This window comes from Puma concolor, chromosome E4 (genome assembly GCF_028749965.1).
Source record: "Puma concolor isolate L17-30 chromosome E4, mPumCon1.1.hap2, whole genome shotgun sequence".
Classification (NCBI taxonomy): Eukaryota; Metazoa; Chordata; class Mammalia; order Carnivora; family Felidae; genus Puma; species Puma concolor.
In genome coordinates this window covers 25,136,050-25,158,479 of record NC_141683.1, presented here as the reverse complement: position 1 = coordinate 25,158,479, position 22,430 = coordinate 25,136,050, and the positions used below count along the sequence as shown (strand labels likewise).

Genomic DNA, 22,430 nt, shown 5'->3' with positions numbered 1-22,430 from the left:
TGAATAATAGCCTTGCTAGATGGAATATTCATGGCTGGATAGAGTACGTTTCCCATTCAGCACTTTGAATATATCATTCCACTCCCATCTGGCTTGGAAAGTTTGTGCTGAAAAATGCTCTCATGGCCTTATGGGTTTTCCCTTGCATGTGACTGCCTTTTTTTTTTTTTTTTTTGTCTTGCTATTATAATGTTTTCTATATCCCTATGTTTTGCCAATTTAGTTACAATATATTTTGGTGTGGTCTGCATTGGTTGATTTTATTGGGGGTTCTCTGCCTTCTGTATCTGCATATCTGTTTCCTCCTTCCACATTAGGGAACTTTTCTGCTATTAATTCTTCAAATAAACTTTCTGCCATGTTTTTTCTTTCTTCTTCTTCAGGGACTACTCTAATATGAATGTTGTTATGTTTGATGGAGTCACTGACTCCCCTGAATGTATTCTTATTTTGCACCATTCTTTTTTCTCTTTGTTTGGCTTGATTACTTTCCATTACACGGTCTTCTAGGCCATTAGTTTGTTCCTCTTCTTATTCCAGCCTGCTGTTCATTCCATCAAGTGTGCTTCTAATTTTGTTTGGTGAATCCTTTATCTCTGCTATGTTATTCCTTATCTCTTTATTAAGAGTCTCACTCATGTCTTCCACTTTTTTTCTCAAGTCCAGTGAGTATCTTCATAATTTTTACTTTAAATTTCTATTAGGCATGTTACCTATATCTGTTTCACTTAGATCTCTGGCATTGGCCTTGTACAGATCTTTCATCTTTCACAGATCATTCTTCTGTTTTCGCATTTTGTCTAAGTTTCTGTGCCTGCCTCTCTGTATTAGGAAAGTCAGCTACTTCTCCTGTTCTTGAGGCTAATGGCCTTATGAAAAAAGAGGTTCTGTCGTGCCCTGAGGTGTCGCGACCCCTGTTCCCCAGGGCCTGGCACTTCAGGGAGTGTCTCCAATGTGTGGTGTGTTCACACTGCTCTTGTGTCCTGATCGCTTTGTCCTTCATGCCCCTCATCTGCAGAGGCTCTCTTTGCCTGTGTGGGCAGTGTTTGGTCTCTGGCCTGAATGTGGTGAGTTTTAACTTGTGTGCTCTGGTCTGCTTGTGAGATGAGACTTCTCACCACTGCTGCTGGAAACATGGCACCCCAAACACCCAGGTTGGGAGATGAGGTGTGGGCAGGGATTTGGTCTGGGCTTTTGGGGTTGGGGGCCACCTGTGCTGGGACTGAGGCCAAGTGTGACTGGGAAGGGTGATTCCACTGGAGCATGGGGAGGCAGGGCTTGGTAGAAGCAAGTTAGAGAGCAAGTGTGGGTCCTGTGCTGGTTCCCAAAGGTGACCATGTCTATATGCTGAAGGGCAGGGGAGGGAAATGGTACCTACCAGTTCCTTTGTTCCCAGAGGGGTCTCTGTGAAGGCTGCCTTTCTGCAATATTGTCCAAGGTGAGCAAATAACCTCCCCACTGTGTTCTCCAAGTGCTCTTCCGATTGCTGTTTCCATGCTGTATATCCACAGGCTCTTTGCTTGCCTTTTCTCCAAGAGCAGCCTCAATGCTGTTTGAACTCTCCCAGGGCCAAGTACACTGTCCTTATAATACCCTAGGCTTTAAGCCCCACTGCTTGCAAAGCTCACAAAATTTGGCCCCTCTCCCTTTCCAAACCAATTGCTATGGAGATTTGTTTTCTCGTGTGTGCTCACCTGTGTTTCAGTCTGTCTCTCACCATTCCCTCTGACCACTACTCCTTTCCCACCTCAGTGTTCACAATCTGTTTCTTCTCGGTTTGGGGAAGAAAACTGAATCTCTACACATCTTACTTCATTGACGTGGCTTGTTCTCTACCTTCCGTTGCAGAATTTGTTCTGCTGGTCTTTAGGTTAATTTCTAGGGTATTTAGGACGATTTGATAGTTATCTAGGTGTATTCATGGGATGAGGTAAGCCTAGGATCCTCCTACACCGCCACATCTACCTCCTTCCTCTTGTGTCACCCTATATTAGAGGTTTCTTCCTTGTACTTCCATTACTGTTTTCTTGACTAATGCCTATCAGTAAACATTTATTTTGCTATACATGTATCAAGAAATTTGTATATCCACTCATACACACTTGGGAAAATATAAAACTAAGTAGTTCCATAGGGGAGATAAGAAAGTTGTTATAAATATTTTGTTACAGTCAATATAGATGAGGGTTAGAAAACCATAATACACTGGGATCTCAGATCATTTACTTACTGAGAGGAATGCATTCAGGAGGAGGGAACCAGCCATCCTCTGTACAGGTCATTACAGTCTGCTCATTTTGAAGACTGTGGCCAGAATTGCAGTTAACGCTTACATTTTCACCTTGTAAATATTTAACTCCTTGTTTTGGATACTCTCCATTTTTCAAATGATTGAAGATACATTGTCCTAAAAATAATGAAAATAAGAAACAAAAATTTTTTAAAACCCATAAGTTCAGTGAAAATAGCCAATTAAAAATTATTTGTACAAAATTGTTTATAATTAAGTCCTTGAAAATGATATAGTTATTTTCCGAAAGCCTCTCTCTTTATCTTTAGTGTGATTTTTATGAGGAACTCTTCATAAAAGGAAAAACTTATATTGGTATTTTTGCTCATAACATTCATCCTTTGGCCTTATGTTAGTCATACTAAGCTTAATTGTATTCACTTATGTGTTTTCCCCCTCTACTATTTGAAATATTTATACACATACAATTATAAAGGTTGACTTACTGCGGCATGGTACTGCTGGTGACCATCCTTCTTGTGTGCAATGAATATGTTCCCAGGGCTTTTGTGAAACAGTCACAAAATTTTGATCACAGGAATACCAATATTTTTCTCCTACGCGTACTGGAAAGTTTTGTCTATAGTTACTTTCATGGTGTAGACTACCATGTTTTATTTCTGGAAAATCACAACGATTCCCTTGCAATAAAAACAAAACAAACAAAAACAGTATAAACGATGTTTTACCTTAAGAAAAAAATCAAATGGGAAATGAATTGTTTCACTGGTGAATTATATCCTCTTATTAGCCTAACTTCACTCATTGCATCAGGGTTTCCAGGACAAGAGAGGTTATAAAACTCAGATGACTGGGACATGCTAATGAAGCTAAAGTTATATCTTGTGGGTCATATGATATAGAAACTTGTATGAAGACTCTTCATAAATAAAACTCTACAGATCTATTTGGGTACGTATATGATCTACCGACTATGTATATCCTAGCCCTGGTATGTAAATGAGCAACTTGATTGAGAGATGAAAGTATTGATTTTATTGCTAAGATCATTTATCTTCTTTATTTTCTTTTCTGCTCTCATCAGAAATCAGAGCCCTGCCTTTTCTTCTCAGACCAACTCAGTGTAGGGAAACAGTGCGGTTTTTTTTTTTTTTTTTTTTAGATAAACATTCATTAATTTACTTTTCTATTTATTCAAATAGTGTAAGAAATATAGAGAAACACATTTTCCATTCATCGCATTATACAGAAAACTGACCTTCTAATTAATGCCTGAAACCAATCATCAAGGAAAGTTTTCATTTAATCAGAAAAATGAACTAGGACTATTTCTTAATATTCAAATAGCTAAGATTACAGTAAATATTTGATTGTTATTTCTAATATTAATTGGAGAATGCAGTGTTTTAAAGTATGTCACATGTGTCTCAGAATATATATATAACATATATTATGTACATGAGGTGATTTAAAATGTCATTCATAGTATGTCATAGTATATAAGGTTTATATGGCACACATATATGACATATATATCATATATAATGTGGCATATGTTGTAACATGTACACATCGTATATATGAGGTGTTTATAACATGTCATATATATCATAATATATATATTTTTGAATACAAGTGAACATTTAATGCAACCATAGTTCAATTCTTTTTAAACACCAAAATGTCGTATTGTAATTGAGGTTTAATATAATTGCATTTTATTGTGTTTCTTATATATGGAATATTTTTGACACATGTTTAAGTGTTATGCTGTTTATAACACATTTATATATAATATTTCCCAGAAAAAATTTCCGTTTTCATTTGATGATTTAGAGATAATCTAGTACTTTTAATACCATACCAGTATTAGTTTTTTACCCACAAAATGATTCTATTACAAGAACCGTTGTGCAACACACGAAAAAAAGTTCCAAACACACACACACACACACACACACACACACACACACACACCCCAAGTATTCATTATCATCTTCCTTTTTTTTTTTTTAAGGTTTATTTACTTATTTTGAGAGAGAGAGACAGAGAGAGAGAGACAGAGCATGAGCAGGGGAGGGGTAGAGAGAGAGGGAGCCTGAAGCAGGCTCCAGGTTCCGAGCTGTCAGCACAGACAGCCCCACAGATGTGGGGCTCAAACCCAGAAACCGTGACCTGAGCCGAAGTCAGACGCTTATCCGACTGAGCCACCGAGGTGCCCCTCATCTTCATCCTTCTAAAGTACACTGGTAACATTTTCTTTCTTGTTTGATTAAAGTTTCCAGTAGTTTCAGCAGACTTATGTAGATTATGCACCTTGAATACCTGAATATACTGATGTTTTTCTTTAGTAGAGATTTGTATATGATACCTTCTCTAGATATAGATTCTTGGCCTCCAGTTTATAGCTCTCATTGATAAATTTTTTCCACCACATTTTTGAAGCTTCCAATATTGAGATCAAGTGTTCATTTAGTCTTATTCCACTTAAGTAACCTTCTAGGTATTTTTCTCCACTACTCTTTGACGATTTAGATGAACTTCTCTTTATCCTTGTATGATCAATGTCATCATGATACATCCCAGATGAGTGTCATTTAACAATCATTCTACCTTGCGCAAACTTCAGTGTTTGGATTTGCAAGAGTAGAGTCTTAAAGAACTCAAATACATTGGTGTAAAATTGTAAAGGAGAGATTTGAACCCTGGTGGTCTGATTTTAGAACAAATCTGGTTATCCACCTATTATGGGTTTTCAAAGGATATCAGTTAGGAGTTAAGATGGTGGAGAAGTAGGGGGACCAAGACTTCACTTGTCCTTCAAACACAGCTGTTTTGGGGTCAGAACACTTGGAACACCCAGGAAGTCTATCTGCAGAGTGACAGAAAAATCTGCACACGTGGAGGGAGACAGCTTGGTGTGACAGACATGCGTGTATGTGAATTGGGAGAGATAAAACAGCATGGGTACAGAGGGGAGGGATCCCCTTCTGTGGACAGACAAAAGGGAGAGAAATAGAAGCTGTGGATTGTGGCATTGTGTTAGGACAAGAGAAAGACCTTTCCCAGACCACGAACTGGGGAAGAAGAAATACGGAAAATGTCAGTCTCTGCTTTGCAAATAGCCTTAGGAGCTGAAGATAAGAGTTTTCAAAAGTGTGTGGCATTCTGTGGACCACAGCCACTGCTGTGTGCACACGCCTGGGGGGGGGGGGGATGTGGGGGGAGAGGAGTCAGCCCCAGGGCGGGTAGAGATATCAGGGGTGCACTGGGAAAGAACAGTCCCCTCCTTTGAGTACTGTGGGAAAAATGTATATTGTTCCCCCAAGGACTAAAGACCCGGCAGGCACCAGCCATATCTGCAGGGTGGAGTGGCGCTATCCCAGAATTGGGTCCATGTGGTACATGATCCTTGAAGACATGGGATTTTGAATCTCAGCCTAGCACCTAGGAGGCACAGGAGAACTGTGGAGCAGAGCAAACTACCTGCCTGTGCTACTCTGTGAGGGGTGCCTGAACAGTGAGGTTTTGGTTTTATTTGTTTGTTTTTTTAATTTTTTTAACCTTGATTGATTTTTGAGACAGAGAGCGAGAGCATGAACGGGGGAGGTTCAGAGAGAGATGGAGACACAGAATCCGAAACAGGCTCCAGGCTCTGAGCTGTCAGCACAGAGCCCGACGTGGGGCTCGGACTCACGGACCGCAAGATCATGACCCGAGCCGAAGTCGGACGCTCCACTGACTGAGCCACCCAGGCGTCCCTGAACAGCAAGGTTTGAGAAACACAGTCCAGGGAGGAGAGACTGGGGTATCGCCATTTTTCTCCCCATTGCCAACGTGGTGGGTCTACAAGGAACAGGACAGTGGCTCCTAATGGAGGCAGGGCCTGGTGACAGGAAACCCTACTCCGCTGTGCCTGGCAACTGCTTATCTACTGGAGCAGGACTCACACTGGATGAACCAGACAACCTCTCCTCCAGACCAGCAGAGATGGTCCCAGGTATCAACAGACTACTGTCCTGTGGTTTTGTACGCTACTTTGTTGCCCTTTGTTTTCTTTGCTTTTCTTTGTTTTTCTTTCTAACCTTTTTTTTTCCCTTTGGAATCAAGCTCATATTCTCTGATTTGATTAACAGAAATTTTTTTAATGTTTCTTTTTGAGAGTGAGAGAGACCGAACATGAGCAGGGGAGGGGCAGAGGGAGAGGGAGATGCAGAATCTGAAGCAGGCTCCAGGCTCTGAGCTATCAGCACAGAGCCCGATGTGGGGCTCGAACTCACAAACCATGAGATCATGACCTGAGTTGACATTGGACGCTCAACCGACTGAACCACCCAGGCGTCCCTGATTTTTGGTCAATTCATCTCTCTCTCTCTCTCTCTCTCTCTCTCTCTCTCTCTGTATATTTCTATATATCTTTTTTTTCTCTGCTTCGTTTGTCTGTGTAATCAGGCATTTTAATTCTATTCTTTTACACCTTTTTTATATCTCCTTCTTCTTTATTTGCCTTTCTCTCTTTCTGGATTAAGCCCTATAGTTTCTTTGATTCTCTGCTTGGTCTTTTTTTTGCCTCTTCCATTTTTCTCTTTGTACGGGATCAGGTCCCGGTCTTTTTCCTTCTTTCCACAGTTGCTTCAATGAACAAATAAAAGCACCTGGTGGAATGTCTAAATGGTGGAATGTCTAAGATGGTGTCTAAACAATCCACCACCAAGAGTAAGGAAGACCTGGCTAGTGGGATAGCGCAGCCAAATACGCAACAACAACACAGTGCATGCAACACACTCCAAAAACACTTCCTGAAGTCCCAGGCCCTGGACAGTGTAGGACTCCTTTTTAATATAAGGAAACAATGGCTCTGAAGGACACATTGGACCAGATGGACCACTTGGACATTCTCCAAAACAGATCACATACTGGGTCACAAAACAGAATATATAAAAGGACTGAGATCATACCATGCATATTTTCGGATCACAATGTTATGAAGCTTGAAATCAACCACAAGAAAAAATTTGGAGAGCCCCCAAATGCATGAAGGTTAAAGGACATCCTACTGAAGAATGAATAGATCAACCAGGAAATTAAACAAAAATTTAGAAAATATACGCAGGTAAATGAAAATGAAAACATGACAGTTCATACCCAATGGGATGCAACAAAGGCAGTCCTAAGAGGAAAATACATTGCAGTTCAGGCCTAGTTCAAGAAGCGAGAAAGGTCCTAAATATAGAACCTAACCTCACACCTAAAGGAACTAGAAAGGCAGCAGCAACGAAAGCCCAAAGCCAGAAGAAGCAGAGAAATAATAAAAATTAGAGCAGAAATAAACAGTATACCATCCAAAAAAAAAAAAAACAAAAAAAAAACCCTAAAAAACAAAAACAAAAAAACATTGGAATGGATTAATGAATGTAAGAGTTGATTTTTTGAAAGAATAAACAAAATCGATAACCCTGTAGCCTGACTTCTCAAAAAGAAAAGAGAAAGGACCCAAATAGATAAAATTACGAATGAAGGAGGAGAGATCACAACCAACACCACACAAATACAAACAATTATTGAAGAACATTATGAAAAATTACATGCCAACAAACTGGACAATCTGGAAGAAGTGGACAAATTCCTAGAAACTCACACACTACGAAAATTCAAATGGGAAGAAATAGAAAATTTGAACAGACCCATAAGCAGTGAAGAAATTGAACTGGTTATCAAAAATCTCCCAACAAGTAGGAGTCCGGGGTTAGACTGCTTCCTAGGGGAATTCTACCAGACATTTAAAGCGGAGTTAAGACCTAATCTCAAGCTGTTCCAAAAAATGGAAATGGAAGGAAATCCTCCAGACTCATTCTATGAAGCCAGCATTACCTTGATGCCCAAGCCAGACAAAGGCCCCACTGAAAAGCAGAATTACAGGTCAATATCCCCGATGAACGTGGATGCAAAAATTCTCATCAAGATACTAGCAAATTGACTTCAACAGTGTATTAAAAGAATTATTCATCATAATCAACTGGGATTCATTCCTGGGCTGTAGGTCTGGTGCAATATTCACAAATCAATCAACATCATACATCACATTAACAGAGGAAAAGATAAGAACCATATGCTCCTGTGAAGAGATGCAGAAAAAGCATTGGACAAAATACAGCATCCTTTCGTAATAAAAACACTCAAGAAAGTAAGGATAGAAGGAACATACCTTAACATCATAAAAGCCATATATGAAAGGCCCACAGCTAATATAATCCACAATGGGGAAAAACTGAGAGCTTTGCCCCTGAGATCAGGAACATGACAGGGATATCCACTGTCACCCCTGTTGTTTAACATGGTATTAGAACTCCTAGCCTCAACATTCAGACAACAATGCAAAATAAAATGTATCGAAATTGGCAGACAAGAAGTCAAACTTTCACTCTTTGCAGATGACATGACACTCTGCATGGAAAACCCGAGACACCCCACCGATAAACTGGTAGAGCTGATACATGAATTCAGCAAAGTTTCAGGATATAAAATCAATGTACACAAATCTGTTGCATTTCTATACACCAATAATGAAGCAACAGAAAGGAATTGATCCCATTCTCAATTGCACCAAGGACCATAAATTACCTAGGAATAAACTTAACCAAAGAGGCAAAAGATCTGTTTGCTGAAAACTATAGAAAATTGATGAATGACATTGAAGAAGACACAAAGAAATGGAAACATTCCATGCTCATGGATTAGAAGAACAAATATTGTTAAAATGTTGATATTACCCAAAACAATCTACACACTCTAGCAATCTCAATCTAAATGGCATCAGCATTCTTCACAGAGCTAGAAGAAATAATCCTAAAATTTGTATGGAACCACAAAAGATCCTGAATAGCTGAAGTAATGTGGAAAAAGAAAACCAAAGCTGGAGGCATCACAATCCCAGACTTTAGCCTGTATTACATAGCTGTAATCATAAAGACAGTATGGTATTGGCACAAAAACAGATGCACAGACCAGTGAAATAGAAAAGAGAACCCAGAAACAGACATACAAATTTATGGCCAACTAATCTTTGACAAAGCAGGAAAGGGTATCCAATGGAAAAGAGATAGTTTCTTCAGCCAACGGTGCTTGGGAGAACTGGACAGCAACATGCAGAAGAAAGAAACTGGACCACTTTCTTACAACATACACAAAAATAAATTCAAAATGGATGAAGGACCTAAATGCTAATGTTAGGTCAGTGTTAAACAGGAATCCATCAAAATCCTACAGGAGCAAACAAGGCAGAAACCTCTTTGACCTTGGCCATAGAAACTTCTTACGTGACATGTTTCCAAAGGCAAGAGAAATAAAAGCAAAACGGAACTATTGGGACCTTTTTATCAAGATAAAAAGCTTCTACAAAGCAAAGGAAACAATCAACAAAACTAAAAGGCAGCCGACAGAATGGGAGAAGATGTTTGCAAATGACATACTGGATAAAGGGCTAGTATCCAAAATCTATAAAGAACTTACCAAACTCAACACCTGAAAAACAAATAATCCAGTGAAGGAACGAGCAGGAGATACAAATAGACACTTTTCCAAAGAAGACATCCAGATGGAAATCAGACACATGAAAAGATGCTCAACATTGCTCATCATCAGGGAAATACGGATCAAAACCACACTGAGATACCACCTCATACCAGAGTGGCTAAAATTCACAACTCAGGAAACAACAGATGTTGGCGAGGATATGGAGAAAGGGGAACCCTCCTGCACAGTTGGTGGGTGTGCAAATTGGTGCGCCACCCTGGAAAACAGCATGCAGGTTCCTCAAAAAATTAAAAATTGATTTACCCTATGATCCAGTGCTTGTACTACTAGGAATTTATTCAAAGGACACAGGAGGGTTGATTCATAGGGCCACATGATAGCAGCACTATCAACAATAGTCAAATTATGGAAAGAGCCCAAATTTCCATCACTGATGAATGGATAATGAAGACATGGTATGTTTACACAATGGAATACTACTCGGCGATGAAAAAGAATGAAATCCTGCCATTTGCAACAATGTGGATGGAATCAGAAGGTAAGTGAAATAAGTCAGTCAGAGAAAGACAGATGTATTATTTCACTCATACGTGGAAATTGAGAAACTTTACAGGTGACCATCGGGGAAGGGAAGGAAAAAAGAAGATAGAAACAGAGAGGAAGGCAAATCATACGAGGCCCTTAGATAGAACCTGAGGGTTGATGGAAGTGGGGGGTTGAGAGGATGGGAAAAACAGGTGGTGGGCATTGAGGAGGGCACTTGTCAAGTGAGGAGTATTGGGTGTTGTATGTGAGTGATGTATCAAAGGAATCTACTCCTGAAGCCAAGACTACTCTGTATGTTAGCTGACTTGTTAATAATTTTAAAAAATGATACTAATTAAATAAAACAGTCCACTGAGATTTCTTTTCAAGAGGTATACAAAGGGGGTAAAATTAAAGTAGGTATTATTATTATGACAGGCTTGAATCCCTTTGCCATATTCTTCTCTCATCTGGGCATACTTAAATATGTTTTACGCTTTTAGAATATCATCTCTGAAGCAAATATAATATTTCACATATGGTCTGATCAGCACTGGGATGGGCAAATTTTAGAACAGCCTCATTCTACCTTAGATTTCTATCGATGCAGGGCGTGGTCTCATTAACAGTAGTGGTGGTTCTGTCCTAGTTTTGACTCAAAATGACCTCAAAATTGATCAAAATATTCACCAACTTTTAAAATTCTTTCTAATCTGTCTGTACTTGTACATCTGATTCCTTTGACTTATACCCAGGATCTTATAGTTATCACTACTAAATGTCACGTTATTAGATTTAACAGAGGATCCTTTTTGAATGATGAATCTGTGCTAATGCAGATTCACTATCATGACCCCCTGAATAATTCCACTTGTGAATTTGTACTGTGTTTCTCCTAAATCACTAAACTATCTGATAACACAAAGGAGTAATGGAATAGGCTTGAGAACAAAGTCCTGAATCTGACACTCGGGTAAGTTTACTTAACGAAATTTCAAACTATCTCATAAACCATCTAACTGGTCAATTTCCCCATCTTGTCCACAAGAACTTCATAAGGCCCCTTCTGGAATAAACTTGGTGGGATCCAGATCCAGCTGGGCTGATCTGCCATTTCCATAAGCCAACCAGAAACACGATTAAATAGTTTCTTTATGGAAGTGGTTCAAGATGGAGATGTAGGAGATCCTGAACACACCTCTTCCCTTGGACACACTGAATCTACAGTTACATACAATTTTGTGTGGGGGGAAAAAAAAAAACCTCTCCAAAAAATAACTGAGTGATTCCTACACACTGGGCAAATGAGAAAAAGCTCACATCAAAGTAGATGGAAGAAACTGAGATACGATCTGACCCTAAACCTCATCCCCAGCATGATGACCCACAATTGGGAGGGAATTCAAAACCCCAAGCTTCTCCCTGAGGAGTGAAGTGTCTGAGCCTTACATCTGGCACCCCAATTTTAATATCTACACCTGACAGACAAGCCCCCAAAGCATCTAGCTTTGAAAGCCAACAGGGCTTGTGTCCACAAGGACCCACAAGCTACAGCTAAGTGAGAAACAGCTCTTAAAGGGTCCACAGGCACTCACCCACCCCAGGGTCCAGCATAGAGGAAGCCACCTGAAAAGCGCCCAGACTTTCTGTGAAAGAGACTTATTTGCCTACCTTAAGGCTCCGCTCTGACGGGTAAGCATTTAATGTAAAACACATCTAGGGGCTTAGTAAAACTCTCCTCAAAGACAGAGACCAGCAGGCACCATCTTTATGCTCTCCTTTTGCCTCATTGGCAGAATTTGCTAATTGCTCCCTGGTATCTCCAGGAAAGGAGCTTAGACCCTCCTCAGACACTCTCTGAATTTTGTAGCCACCACCAAGGAGATATCCCTAGATCACATGGCTGTAGTGGCTAGTGGGTCCTACAGGACTGTAACAAATAAAGAAAGACTGATTAACAGGCCACCACCCCCAAGGCACAGGAGAGTGCACAGACTGAAGCACCCGCCTTTCTCTGGAAAAGGCCAATCTGATTAATCTTTCTTGCTGTGGCCTGAGGGCAGACTTCTAATTAAAAAGACAACAGAGGGGGCGCCTGGGTGGCGCAGTCGGTTAAGCATCCGACTTCAGCCAGGTCACGATCTCGCGCTCCGTGAGTTCGAGCCCCGCGTCGGGCTCTGGGCTGATGGCTCGGAGCCTGGAGCCTGTTTCCAATTCTGTGTCTCCCTCTCTCTGCCCCTCCCCCGTTCATGCTCTGTCTCTCTCTGTCCCAAAAATAAATAAATGTTGAAAAAAAATTTATAAAAAAAAAAAAAAAAAAAAAGACAACAGAGGGCCAGCCATAATCCTCTACAGGGAACTTGGAGAATAGGCACTATCTTCAGGTCCTCCTTCTGCTGCACTGCAGGGCACTGGTAACTCCTGGAGGGAAATCTGGACAAAGATCTGGTGCCCCAGTTTCTATATCCGGTGCACTGGATTTCGTGGCTGCCACCCAGGGGACATTCTTTGATCTAATGGTCCGTGGGGTTTGTATTCATGGTTCCCATGGGACTGTAAAAAGTTCAGCCCTGGCCACCACCGCAAGGGCACACTGTATATACAGACTGATCTATAATGTCAGTTTTTTCTACGAAAGAGGCCTGACAGCCTTTCCCGGAATTCTGGCTTGAGGAGCAGACTTGTGGCTTGGCACACATCCTGGGGCCTACTTAGGTGTTCTCTGGGGATAGAGGCCACTGGAGGCCATCCTTGTGATCTTCCTCGGCTTCGCTCTAGGTCAAAGGTATCTCTAGGAAAGGAGCTTATGCTTTTTTTATGGTGCCCTCGCTTCTGTGGTTGTCAGGCAGGACTTACCTCTAGATTGCCTGGCTCTGGTGGTGCGCTCGGCTTATGACTGTGGGTCTCCCAGGACTGTAACAGACGGAGAAAGTGTTCTGAACCGACTACCACCCCAGGGCGCTGCAGAGAGGCAGGAGAATAAAGAATATACTTTTTCTGTGAAAGAGCCCTAGCAGCCTGTCTTGGGGCGCCTGGGTGGCTCAGTGGGTTAAGCGGCCCACTTCGGCTCAGGTCATGATCTCGCGGTCCATGAGTTCGAGCCCCGCGTCGGGCTCTGTGCTGACAGCTCAGAGCCTGGAGCCTGTTTCAGATTCTGTGTCTCCCTCTCTCTGACCCTCCCCCGTTCATGCTCTGTCTCTCTCTGTCTCAAAAATAAATAAACGTTAAAAAAAAAAAAAATTAAAAAAAAAAGACCTTGCAGGTGCCAACCTGAGGCCCTTTGTTGGCAGGGCAGAGTGGCATTATTCCGGAACCAGGTTCACGCAGAGCGGGATACGAGCTGCTGGAGGAGACTGTGGAGCAGGACAGGTCGAATGCCCGCGCTACTCTGTAAGGCGCTGCCTGAACTGCATGGTTTGAGACACCCCCTGCGGGGAGGAGAGACTGGGGTGTTGCCATTTTTCTTACCAACACCAACACGGTGGGGCTTCAGGGAACAGGACAGTGGCTCCACTGGGAGCCTACTTACATGAACCCCAGCCCCTCCGTGCCTGTAACTGCTTATCTACTGGAGCAGGACTGACACTGAGTGAACCGCAGGGGCCAGATTCCAGACCAGCACAGCCACCAGTCCCAGGCACCAACAGACAACTGTCCTGCAGTTGTGTATACACGGACGGAAGAATCGTAAGAATGAATCAGTGATATACAAGATAAACTTATGGAAAATAATGAAGCTGAAGAGAAGAGGTAAAGAAAAATATCAGACCACGAATGCAGACCTAGAGAACTCAGTGACTCCATAAATCATAGTAACGTTCGTATCATAGGAGTCCCAGGGAAGAGAAGGAAAAGGGGGCAGAAGGTTCATTGGAGGAAATTATAGCTGAAAACTTCCCTAAACTTGGGAAGGAAACAGACATCCAAATCCAGGAGGCATAGAGAATTCCCATCAGAATAAACAGGTCATGATCTCAGGGTTGGGAGATCAAGCCCCATGTCAGGCTCCTCACTGGATGTGGAGCCTACGTAAGATTCTCTCTCTTCCCTTTGTCCCTCCCCTGACTCCCATACACACGTGCTTTCTCTATTTCTAAAAAACAAACGAAAAAACACTCAAACGAAGAGAGATAGAGGGAACATACCTCATTATCATAAATGCCACATATGAAAGACCCACAGCTAATATAATTCTCAATGAGGAAAAACTGAGAACTTTTCTTCTATGGTCAGGAACAAGATAAGGATGACCGCTCTCACCATTGTTACTTAACATAGTACTGGATGTCTAGTCTCAGCATCAGTCAAGAAAAAAAAAAAAAGGAAAGAAAGAAAGAAAGAAAGAAAGAAAGAAAGAAAGAAAGAAAGACAGACAAGGCATCCTAATCAAGAAGGAAGAAATCAAAGTTTCATTATTCACAGACAACATGATAATCTACATAGAAAACCCAAAAATCTCCACTAAAAATTTCTGGAACTGATACACAATTCAGTAAAGTTGCAGGAAACAAACTCCATGCAGAGAAGCCTGTTGCATTTTTACATACCAATAGTGAGGCAGCAGAAAGAAAAATGAAGGAATTCATTTCCATTTGAAATTTCCAAATGAAAGAATTTCATTTCCAAATGAAAGAATTCACTCCATTTATATTTGCACCAAAAACCATAAGATACTTAGGAAAAAACCTAATCAAAGAGGTAAAAAGATCTGTACTCTGCAAACTACAGAATACTGATGAAAGAAACTGAAAGCAACACAAAGAAATGGAAAAATATTCCATGCTCGTGGACTGGTAGAACAAATATCATTAAAATATCTGTATCACTCAAATCACTCTACACATGTACTGCAATCCCTATCAAAATACCACCAGCAGTTTTCACAGAGCTGGAACAAACAATCCTAAAATTTGTATGGAACCACAAAAGATTCCAAATAGCCAAAGTAATCTTGAAAGAGAAAAGCAAAGCTGGAGGCATCAGAATTCCAGACTTCAAGCTACATTACATAGCTGTAGTCACCAAGACAGCATAGTGCTGGTATAAAAACAGACACACAGATCAGTGGAACAGAATAGAAAACTCAGAAACGGACCCACAACTATATAGTCAACTAATCTTTGACAAAGCAGGAAAGAATATCCAATGGAAAAAAGTCTCTTCAATAAATAGTGTTGGGAAAACTGGACAACAACATGCAGAAGAACGAAACTGGACCACTTTCTTACAAGGTACACAAAATATATTCAAAGTGGATGAAAGACCAAAATATGAGATGGGAAACCATCAAAATCCTAGAGAACACAGACAGCAGCTTCTCTGATTTGGGCCATAGGAACCTCTTACTAGATATGTCATCAAAGGCAAGGGAAACAAAAGCAAAAATGAACTATTGGGACTTCATCAAGATAAAAAGCTTCTGCACAATGAAGAAAACAATCAACAAACTAAAAGGCAACCTTCAGAGTGGGAGAAGATATTTGCAAATGACATATCTGATAAAGGGTTAGTATCCAAAATCTATACAGAACTTATCAAACTCAACACCCAAACAAATAATCCAGTTATGAAATGGACAGAAGACATGAATAGTTTTCCAAAGACATACACATGGCCAACAGATACATGAAAAGATGCTCAACATCACTCATCATTAAGGAGATACAAAACAAAACCACGATGAGATACTATCTCACACCTGTCAATGGCTGAAATTAACAGCACAGAAAACAACAAGGCATTGGCAAGGAGGCAGAGAAAGGGGAACCCTCTTGCAGTGTTGGTGTGGGAATGCAAAGTGGAGCAGCCACTCTGGAAAACAATATGGAGGGTCCTCAAAAAGTTAACAATAGAACTACCCTACAATCCAGCCATTGCACTGCTAAGTAGTTAACAGAAGGATACAAAAATACTGATTCTGAAAGGATACATGCAGCTTGATATTTAGAGCAGCATATCAACGATTAGTCAAATTATAGAAAGAACCCAAATGTCCACCGATGGATGAATGGATAAAGAGATGCAGTACACACACACACACACACACACACACACACACACACACACACACTGGAATATTACTCAGCCATCAAAAAGTATGAAATCTTGCCATTCGCAACGCACCGACAGAACTAGAGTGTATTTATGCTAAGCAAAATAAGTCAGTCAGAAAAAGACAAATACCACATGATTTCACTCATATGTGGAATTTAAAAAATGAAAGAGATGAACATAGGAGGAAAAAAAGAGAGGCAAACCATAAAACAGACTCTTAAGTATAGAGAACAAACTGAGGGTTGCTGGAGGGGAGGTAGGTGAGGAAATGGATTACAAGGAATGAATACTGAGGAGGGCATTTGTTGTGATGAGCACTGGGTGTTATGTGTAAATGATGAACCACTAAATGCTACTCCTGAAACTAATATTGCAGTAGGTACTAACTAACTGTAATTTAAATACAAACTTTAAAAGACAGAATGATTACATTTAAATAAAAACTTTAATTTAAATAAACACTTTAAAAGATAGAATGATTACATTAGGTCTCCAACGATTACTTTTAAAAATGGCAAATTCAAAGATACTTATCACCAGACATATTCATTAGTATTACTTTCACTGCATAACTCCTTTCTTCACTTGGTTTTATGACAATGGCTTAACATTCTATTCTAGAATTTCTTTTTAAAAGGTAAGGGGCAAATAATCAACAGAGGTGAAGACCATCATGGAACCTATCTCTGATGAACATGTTTCACATTTCATACAAGCTCCATATGAAACTATACTTTTCTGTAGTAAATAATACTTGTGTGAGATTTCATATGCAGTAATTTTTCTTTGACGTTTTAGCAAATTTCTAGCACATTTATGTTTGGGAACTTTTAATAAATGATTCTACATTACATTTTGATTTTTAGAATTTAAGTAAACATTCTGTTTCTCCACTAGATGGTGTTAACATCCTGTCATAAAACAACACAAACCACCTCTCTGGATTCCCCCCTCTTCCAAAGAGCCAGATTTTTTGTGTTGTTCGTTTTTAAATTTAATGTTCATGATGAAGATTTTATGCTTAATTGCAGGCTAATATGTGTGTTTTTCATTTTAGAAATTCAAATCCACTTCATGGCATTCTGGCTATTGGAAAAATAAGTTAATTTTCAAACATAGATGCCAATATTGTGAGTGCAGAACTATTTTTTAGTAATATATAAATATTTTGATAAACACCGTTCCTATCCTATTAAGGTAATGCAAGGTAAAGGTAATAAAGTTTTATCAGTTAATTTATTTCATTTAAATTATTTTTTAAACAAATCGGCCAAGAGTAATCCATCTTCAAAACATTTAAAGTAATCAATTCTCACACACACACACACACACACACACACACACACACACACACCACTAGCCCATTAGCTAGCCTGAGGCAAATGCATTTTCCTCAGGTTATGTTTCAAAATAATACATTTATACCACTTGCTCTTGAATTTTCAAATTTGGTTAATTGCTTTTAACAACCAGATGGAAAAGACAAATATACACACCTTTCACATAATCTTCCTACCAGCTTCTCACAATTTTTACTATGTATATATGTTTACTATAGTAGAAGTATTCTCATATTGATTACCCTTTTTACTTCAAATAACTCTTAAAATTATGGTGCTTTTTCCTTGAACTTTAAATGGCATCTCTTGACTGTAAGAAAACAGTGTCACGACCCCCTACTCCATTTCCCCATTTTCCAGTGCCATCTCCAAACTCTTAGTTGTGATTATGACCATTTGCCACCTTCACTGTGACACAGTCTGCTAGCTAGTCTGCAAGCCTCCATTCTCCACGGGGTTACATAGGATTTTTTTTTCCAAAATTGGTCATGTCACTCTTGTGATTAAAATTCTTTGCTGAATTTCCCGTTCATTTGTAAGACATTCTAAACCTAATCAAGAAAACCTCAATCAAATGTGTACCAGACTGCTTTGGTAGAGTAAGGCTGGTCTCTTTGTACAATTACTCTCTTTTTCTAAAATTATTTTGAGAAAAAAAGAATAGGAGATACTACTTTTTAAATAGCTTAATTCTAAACTCAGTACGCATTAGAACATATTCTAAAGTCAAACTAAAAATCAACATCGAAAAAGTAAATCAAATGGACAAAATGGAAATAGCAAAAATAGATATTTTATGTTAAATTTCTTTCCTATCTTCTCATTGGTATATATGAATATTAGTTACATATACATATACATGATATGATCCAATTAGTTTTTCAAAATAAGATATATGCAGACTATTTTACAAATAACATGAGGATAATTAAAGACATGTGGCAAATAATATATACACCTCTATAAATAAAGTTATCGGTTGCAATGAAGTTTTTAAAAAATAAACTCTAGAAAAAGCAGAGAGAGATCATATTATACTATTGAGGCATTTGAAAAAATAAACTTATGCTTAAAAATTTTCTTAAATATGACTATGCAATTTCCTCTTGAAATTTTAACAGTGTAAAGACCATGAAGATAATTACAGGATTATGAAAAGCAAATGGGAGAACAGGTCATAGCTATAAGAAATTGGGCAGAATACAAGTATGCCATAATTAGGAATGAAGAAAGTTACTATCAGGAAACAGCCTGAATATATCACTGAAATCAAATTTCTTGAAATGTGTAGTATTTGGATCACTACTACCTAATGCCAATTATTGTTCAAGTCAAAATGGTAGCTTCTTACAATAAATTGTTAGTATATATTGACTGGTTGCTATCAGAAAGGAGCTTAGTTGGAGGGAGACATTAAAATAAGGACCTTTAAAAACTGTAGCAGGAATGATTCTGCATCTGAATAATTATCATGTCAATCCTGAGGATAAGGATTAAAAAAGAAAAGAAGAAAAACAACACACACTATACCCAATTTCACCTGTAGTACTTGTGGAATTGTAACTGATGGCAGATTTAGAAAGGTGGGGATGATTTCAATCCTCCATTTTTACAGACCTACTATCAGTCTTTTGTAAACACAACTGATGTTTCCTCAGTACTTTTTTTTTTTTTTTTTTTTATGGAGGGGGCAGGACTAAAAGGAGACAGAGAGAGAGAGAGAGATTCAGAGAGAGAGAGAGATTCAGAGAGAGAGATTGAGAGAATCCCAAGCAGGGTCCATTCCCAGGGTGGAGCTCCACACGGGACTCGATGTCAAGACTGAGATCATGACCTGAGCTGAATCAAGAGTCCGATGCTTAACCAATTGAGCCACCCAGGAGCCATGTTCCTCAGTCTTGAATGTCTTCATCCCTGGCATCCTTATTTCCATGACTCCCATCCAACCTTCAAAGCCTACCCAAGATGCCGTCGTGACCCTGACAGATTTGGCTCTCTTCATTCCACCTCTTACAAACAAACTCCCCAACCCGATCCCACTCCAGACTCTCATTCCAATTTGGATTTCTTGCCTCCTCTAAATGATCCTGTAGTCTCTCTTTTGCTTGCTTCCATCACAATGCTTTATACAGTAAAATACAGTATGTTGACGAAATACAATAATCATCCCTTTTGTTTTCCGCACTAAATGGCCTTTTGGTAAATGCTAGTCCTAATGCCTGGCACTCAGCAGGCACTTAAAAAGTGACCACTGGATGGGCAAATAAATGAATGAAAGAATGAATGGATGAATATGAAGCTCTTGTGGAACCTTTCCATTATATCCGCAGATTGCAGGCAACCCATGGGAAGAGCACAGTGGACGGTAACCAATGTAAAAGGTAAGACATGACAACACATGTACAGTGATCTCAAAGCTCTATTGCATGAACCCAAGAAACTCTGCTCTCTGTGACTCCGTTGTACCTCTTGTCTACGTGTCTTAATTTTGAATGTATGCCATAATTTTGAAGTCAGGAATCAGTTTAATTTTGTTCAAAAAGGCTTTTGGGAGCCTTTGAAGGAACTATTCTATAATCACTTTCCTATCTATTACATTTTTGGTCAACATGGTTTGAGAAACTTGGCTCTCTCAGTTAAAACATCCAAACACATAGAAGTGCTCTGTCAAACCTATTTAACCCTTTTGTTATTTTTGTGATTTTTTTCCTAAAATGTAGCACATTTTACCCCAAATATATCATCTCTTGTTTATGCACCATATTCTGAAACTAGTTAAAGTTGTTAAGCTATGGGTAAAGTGCACATCAGTTTAGTGAGCACAGGATAGTCTGGTTGGGAAAAACTCACATCCTGGGCAGGTAGGAATGGTGTGAGGGGTGAGGGGGAGGCACAATTGGGAAGAAGGGAAAGTGCAAGGGTTGTAGAACAATCAGGGATTGGGCAAAGAAAAGTGGATCGATGAAGACTTGGCAGTAGCCCTAGCAATCAAAGGCCAAAAGAGAATTTATGTGTCATTGGGGGACATACTTATTTTCAGCTAAGAACAATTTCAACAAAACTTGATAACTGAGTCGTAGTTTAACATTATGCGCAGGCAGAAAAGTAGCATATGCATTCCCCATTATGTCTACATTAAAAATAAACAAGGCTTGCTGTGGCACACCTCTCCCTCTTGTGACACTCCCGGGGCATCTGCTCTGACCCTTCTCATGGCGCTCACTGTCACGCTTCACCCATCAGATCTCCCCTCCCCAGGGCTACCTCACCTTCCCGAGTTCCTTAGTCCCTTCTTCACCCTCATCATCCATTTCTACCTATCTGCACTGAAATTGTAATAGAGAATTTTCAGCTTATATGAATCACAGTAAATTGCAGTAAATACTATTGGATTTTACTATTCTAAAGTATTTATTCAGAGTATTTGCTATTCCACATAAATTTCAGGTTTGTTGAATCTAGTAATATCAATACATTTCCATTTTCTTTTTTAAAAAACATTTTTTATTTTTTTAAATAGAATTTTTTTTTTTTAATGTTCATTTAGTTATTTTGAGAGACAGAGTGCCAACAGTGGAGGGGGGGAGGAGGAGACGGGGAGAGGGGGAGAGGAAGAGATGGGGAGAGGGGGAGAGGGGGAGAGGGGGAGAGGGGAGAGGGAGAGAGGGAGAGAGACAGAGAGAGAGAGAGAGACAATCCCTAGCTGGCTCCCAGGTGTCAGCGCAGAGCCGGCTGTGGGGCTCAATGCCACAAACTGTGAGATCATGACCTGAGCTAAAATCAAGAGTCGGATGCCTAACCTACGGAGCCACCCAGGTGCCCCTACTACATTTCAAAGAAGAGAGGATACTGAAGGCAGTTGGGCCACTGCACAACTTTAAATCACACCATATAGGTAAACATCACACAGCTATTTCTAAAAACTGAAGTTTTCCTGACAGCAGAAGACGAATTCTTATTTATCATATTGGCATTGAAACACAGGGTTCAGGATTAAACGCCACTACCTCAAGTTTTCTGGATTACATAACTGTGTATAACATTCATGCACATCTTTATAAAATAGTACTTTTAATTAATTTATAAGTAATTCTTACGATTGATAACGTCAATTATTTTTTCCATTTGAGGGTTAACTCTAAAGTTGGAAACCATCTTGTACTTGAAACAATATACAAAAAATTGTTTTACTTTGTTTTCTGATAGAAGAGAATCTCTCTAGCTTTGATCTATATTTTAGGTCCTGAAAGATTATTTTTGGCCCTTGAAACCTCCAGAATTAGGTAACACCCACATCTCTCCAAACAAAATTTTAGTAGGTTTAGTAGGCTTTTAATTTATTCACATTTCTCAGCCAGGAATTTCTGGGCTGTGGCTAATTTCAAAGATTATACACTTTGTAGACCCGAAGTCTAAACGGTCTACATGAAAAGCTGGTCATAATATATTCCAGGAAACAGAAACTACTATGTGGTAAGATTGAGGGACTGTTATTCTAAACTTTGTCCTGTAAATATGACCAGTTCTTAGCAGCCTGTGGTGATTCGTCCAACTGCGATGTTTTACAAGGAAAACAACTAATGTTTCTACACACCTGGCAATGGCAAAGCAGAGAGCCTATTGCATCCAAGAGGTACTAACTGGTCTCCATGAAACTTGGGCCAATAAATTCTTCCTATGGGCTATCATTCCTCTTTAGAGTGAGGAGGATTTTTTGAGGAATGTTC

The 22,430-nt window shown here is 39.6% G+C and overlaps 1 protein-coding gene and 1 long non-coding RNA gene across 6 annotated transcripts in view; both read right to left on the bottom strand.

The window, feature by feature from the left end:
- LOC147572504 (complement factor H-like) overlaps positions 1–22,430 on the bottom strand; it is a 96,634-nt gene that overhangs the window by 71,531 nt on the left and 2,673 nt on the right. The gene's annotated exons all lie outside the window — the stretch shown is intronic.
- LOC147572505 (uncharacterized) lies at positions 2,127–5,415 on the bottom strand. Its single transcript, XR_015246452.1, has 2 exons — positions 2,737–5,415; positions 2,127–2,407 (listed from the first exon to the last, which is right to left on the bottom strand). It is a non-coding gene; the product is annotated as an uncharacterized LOC147572505 (long non-coding RNA).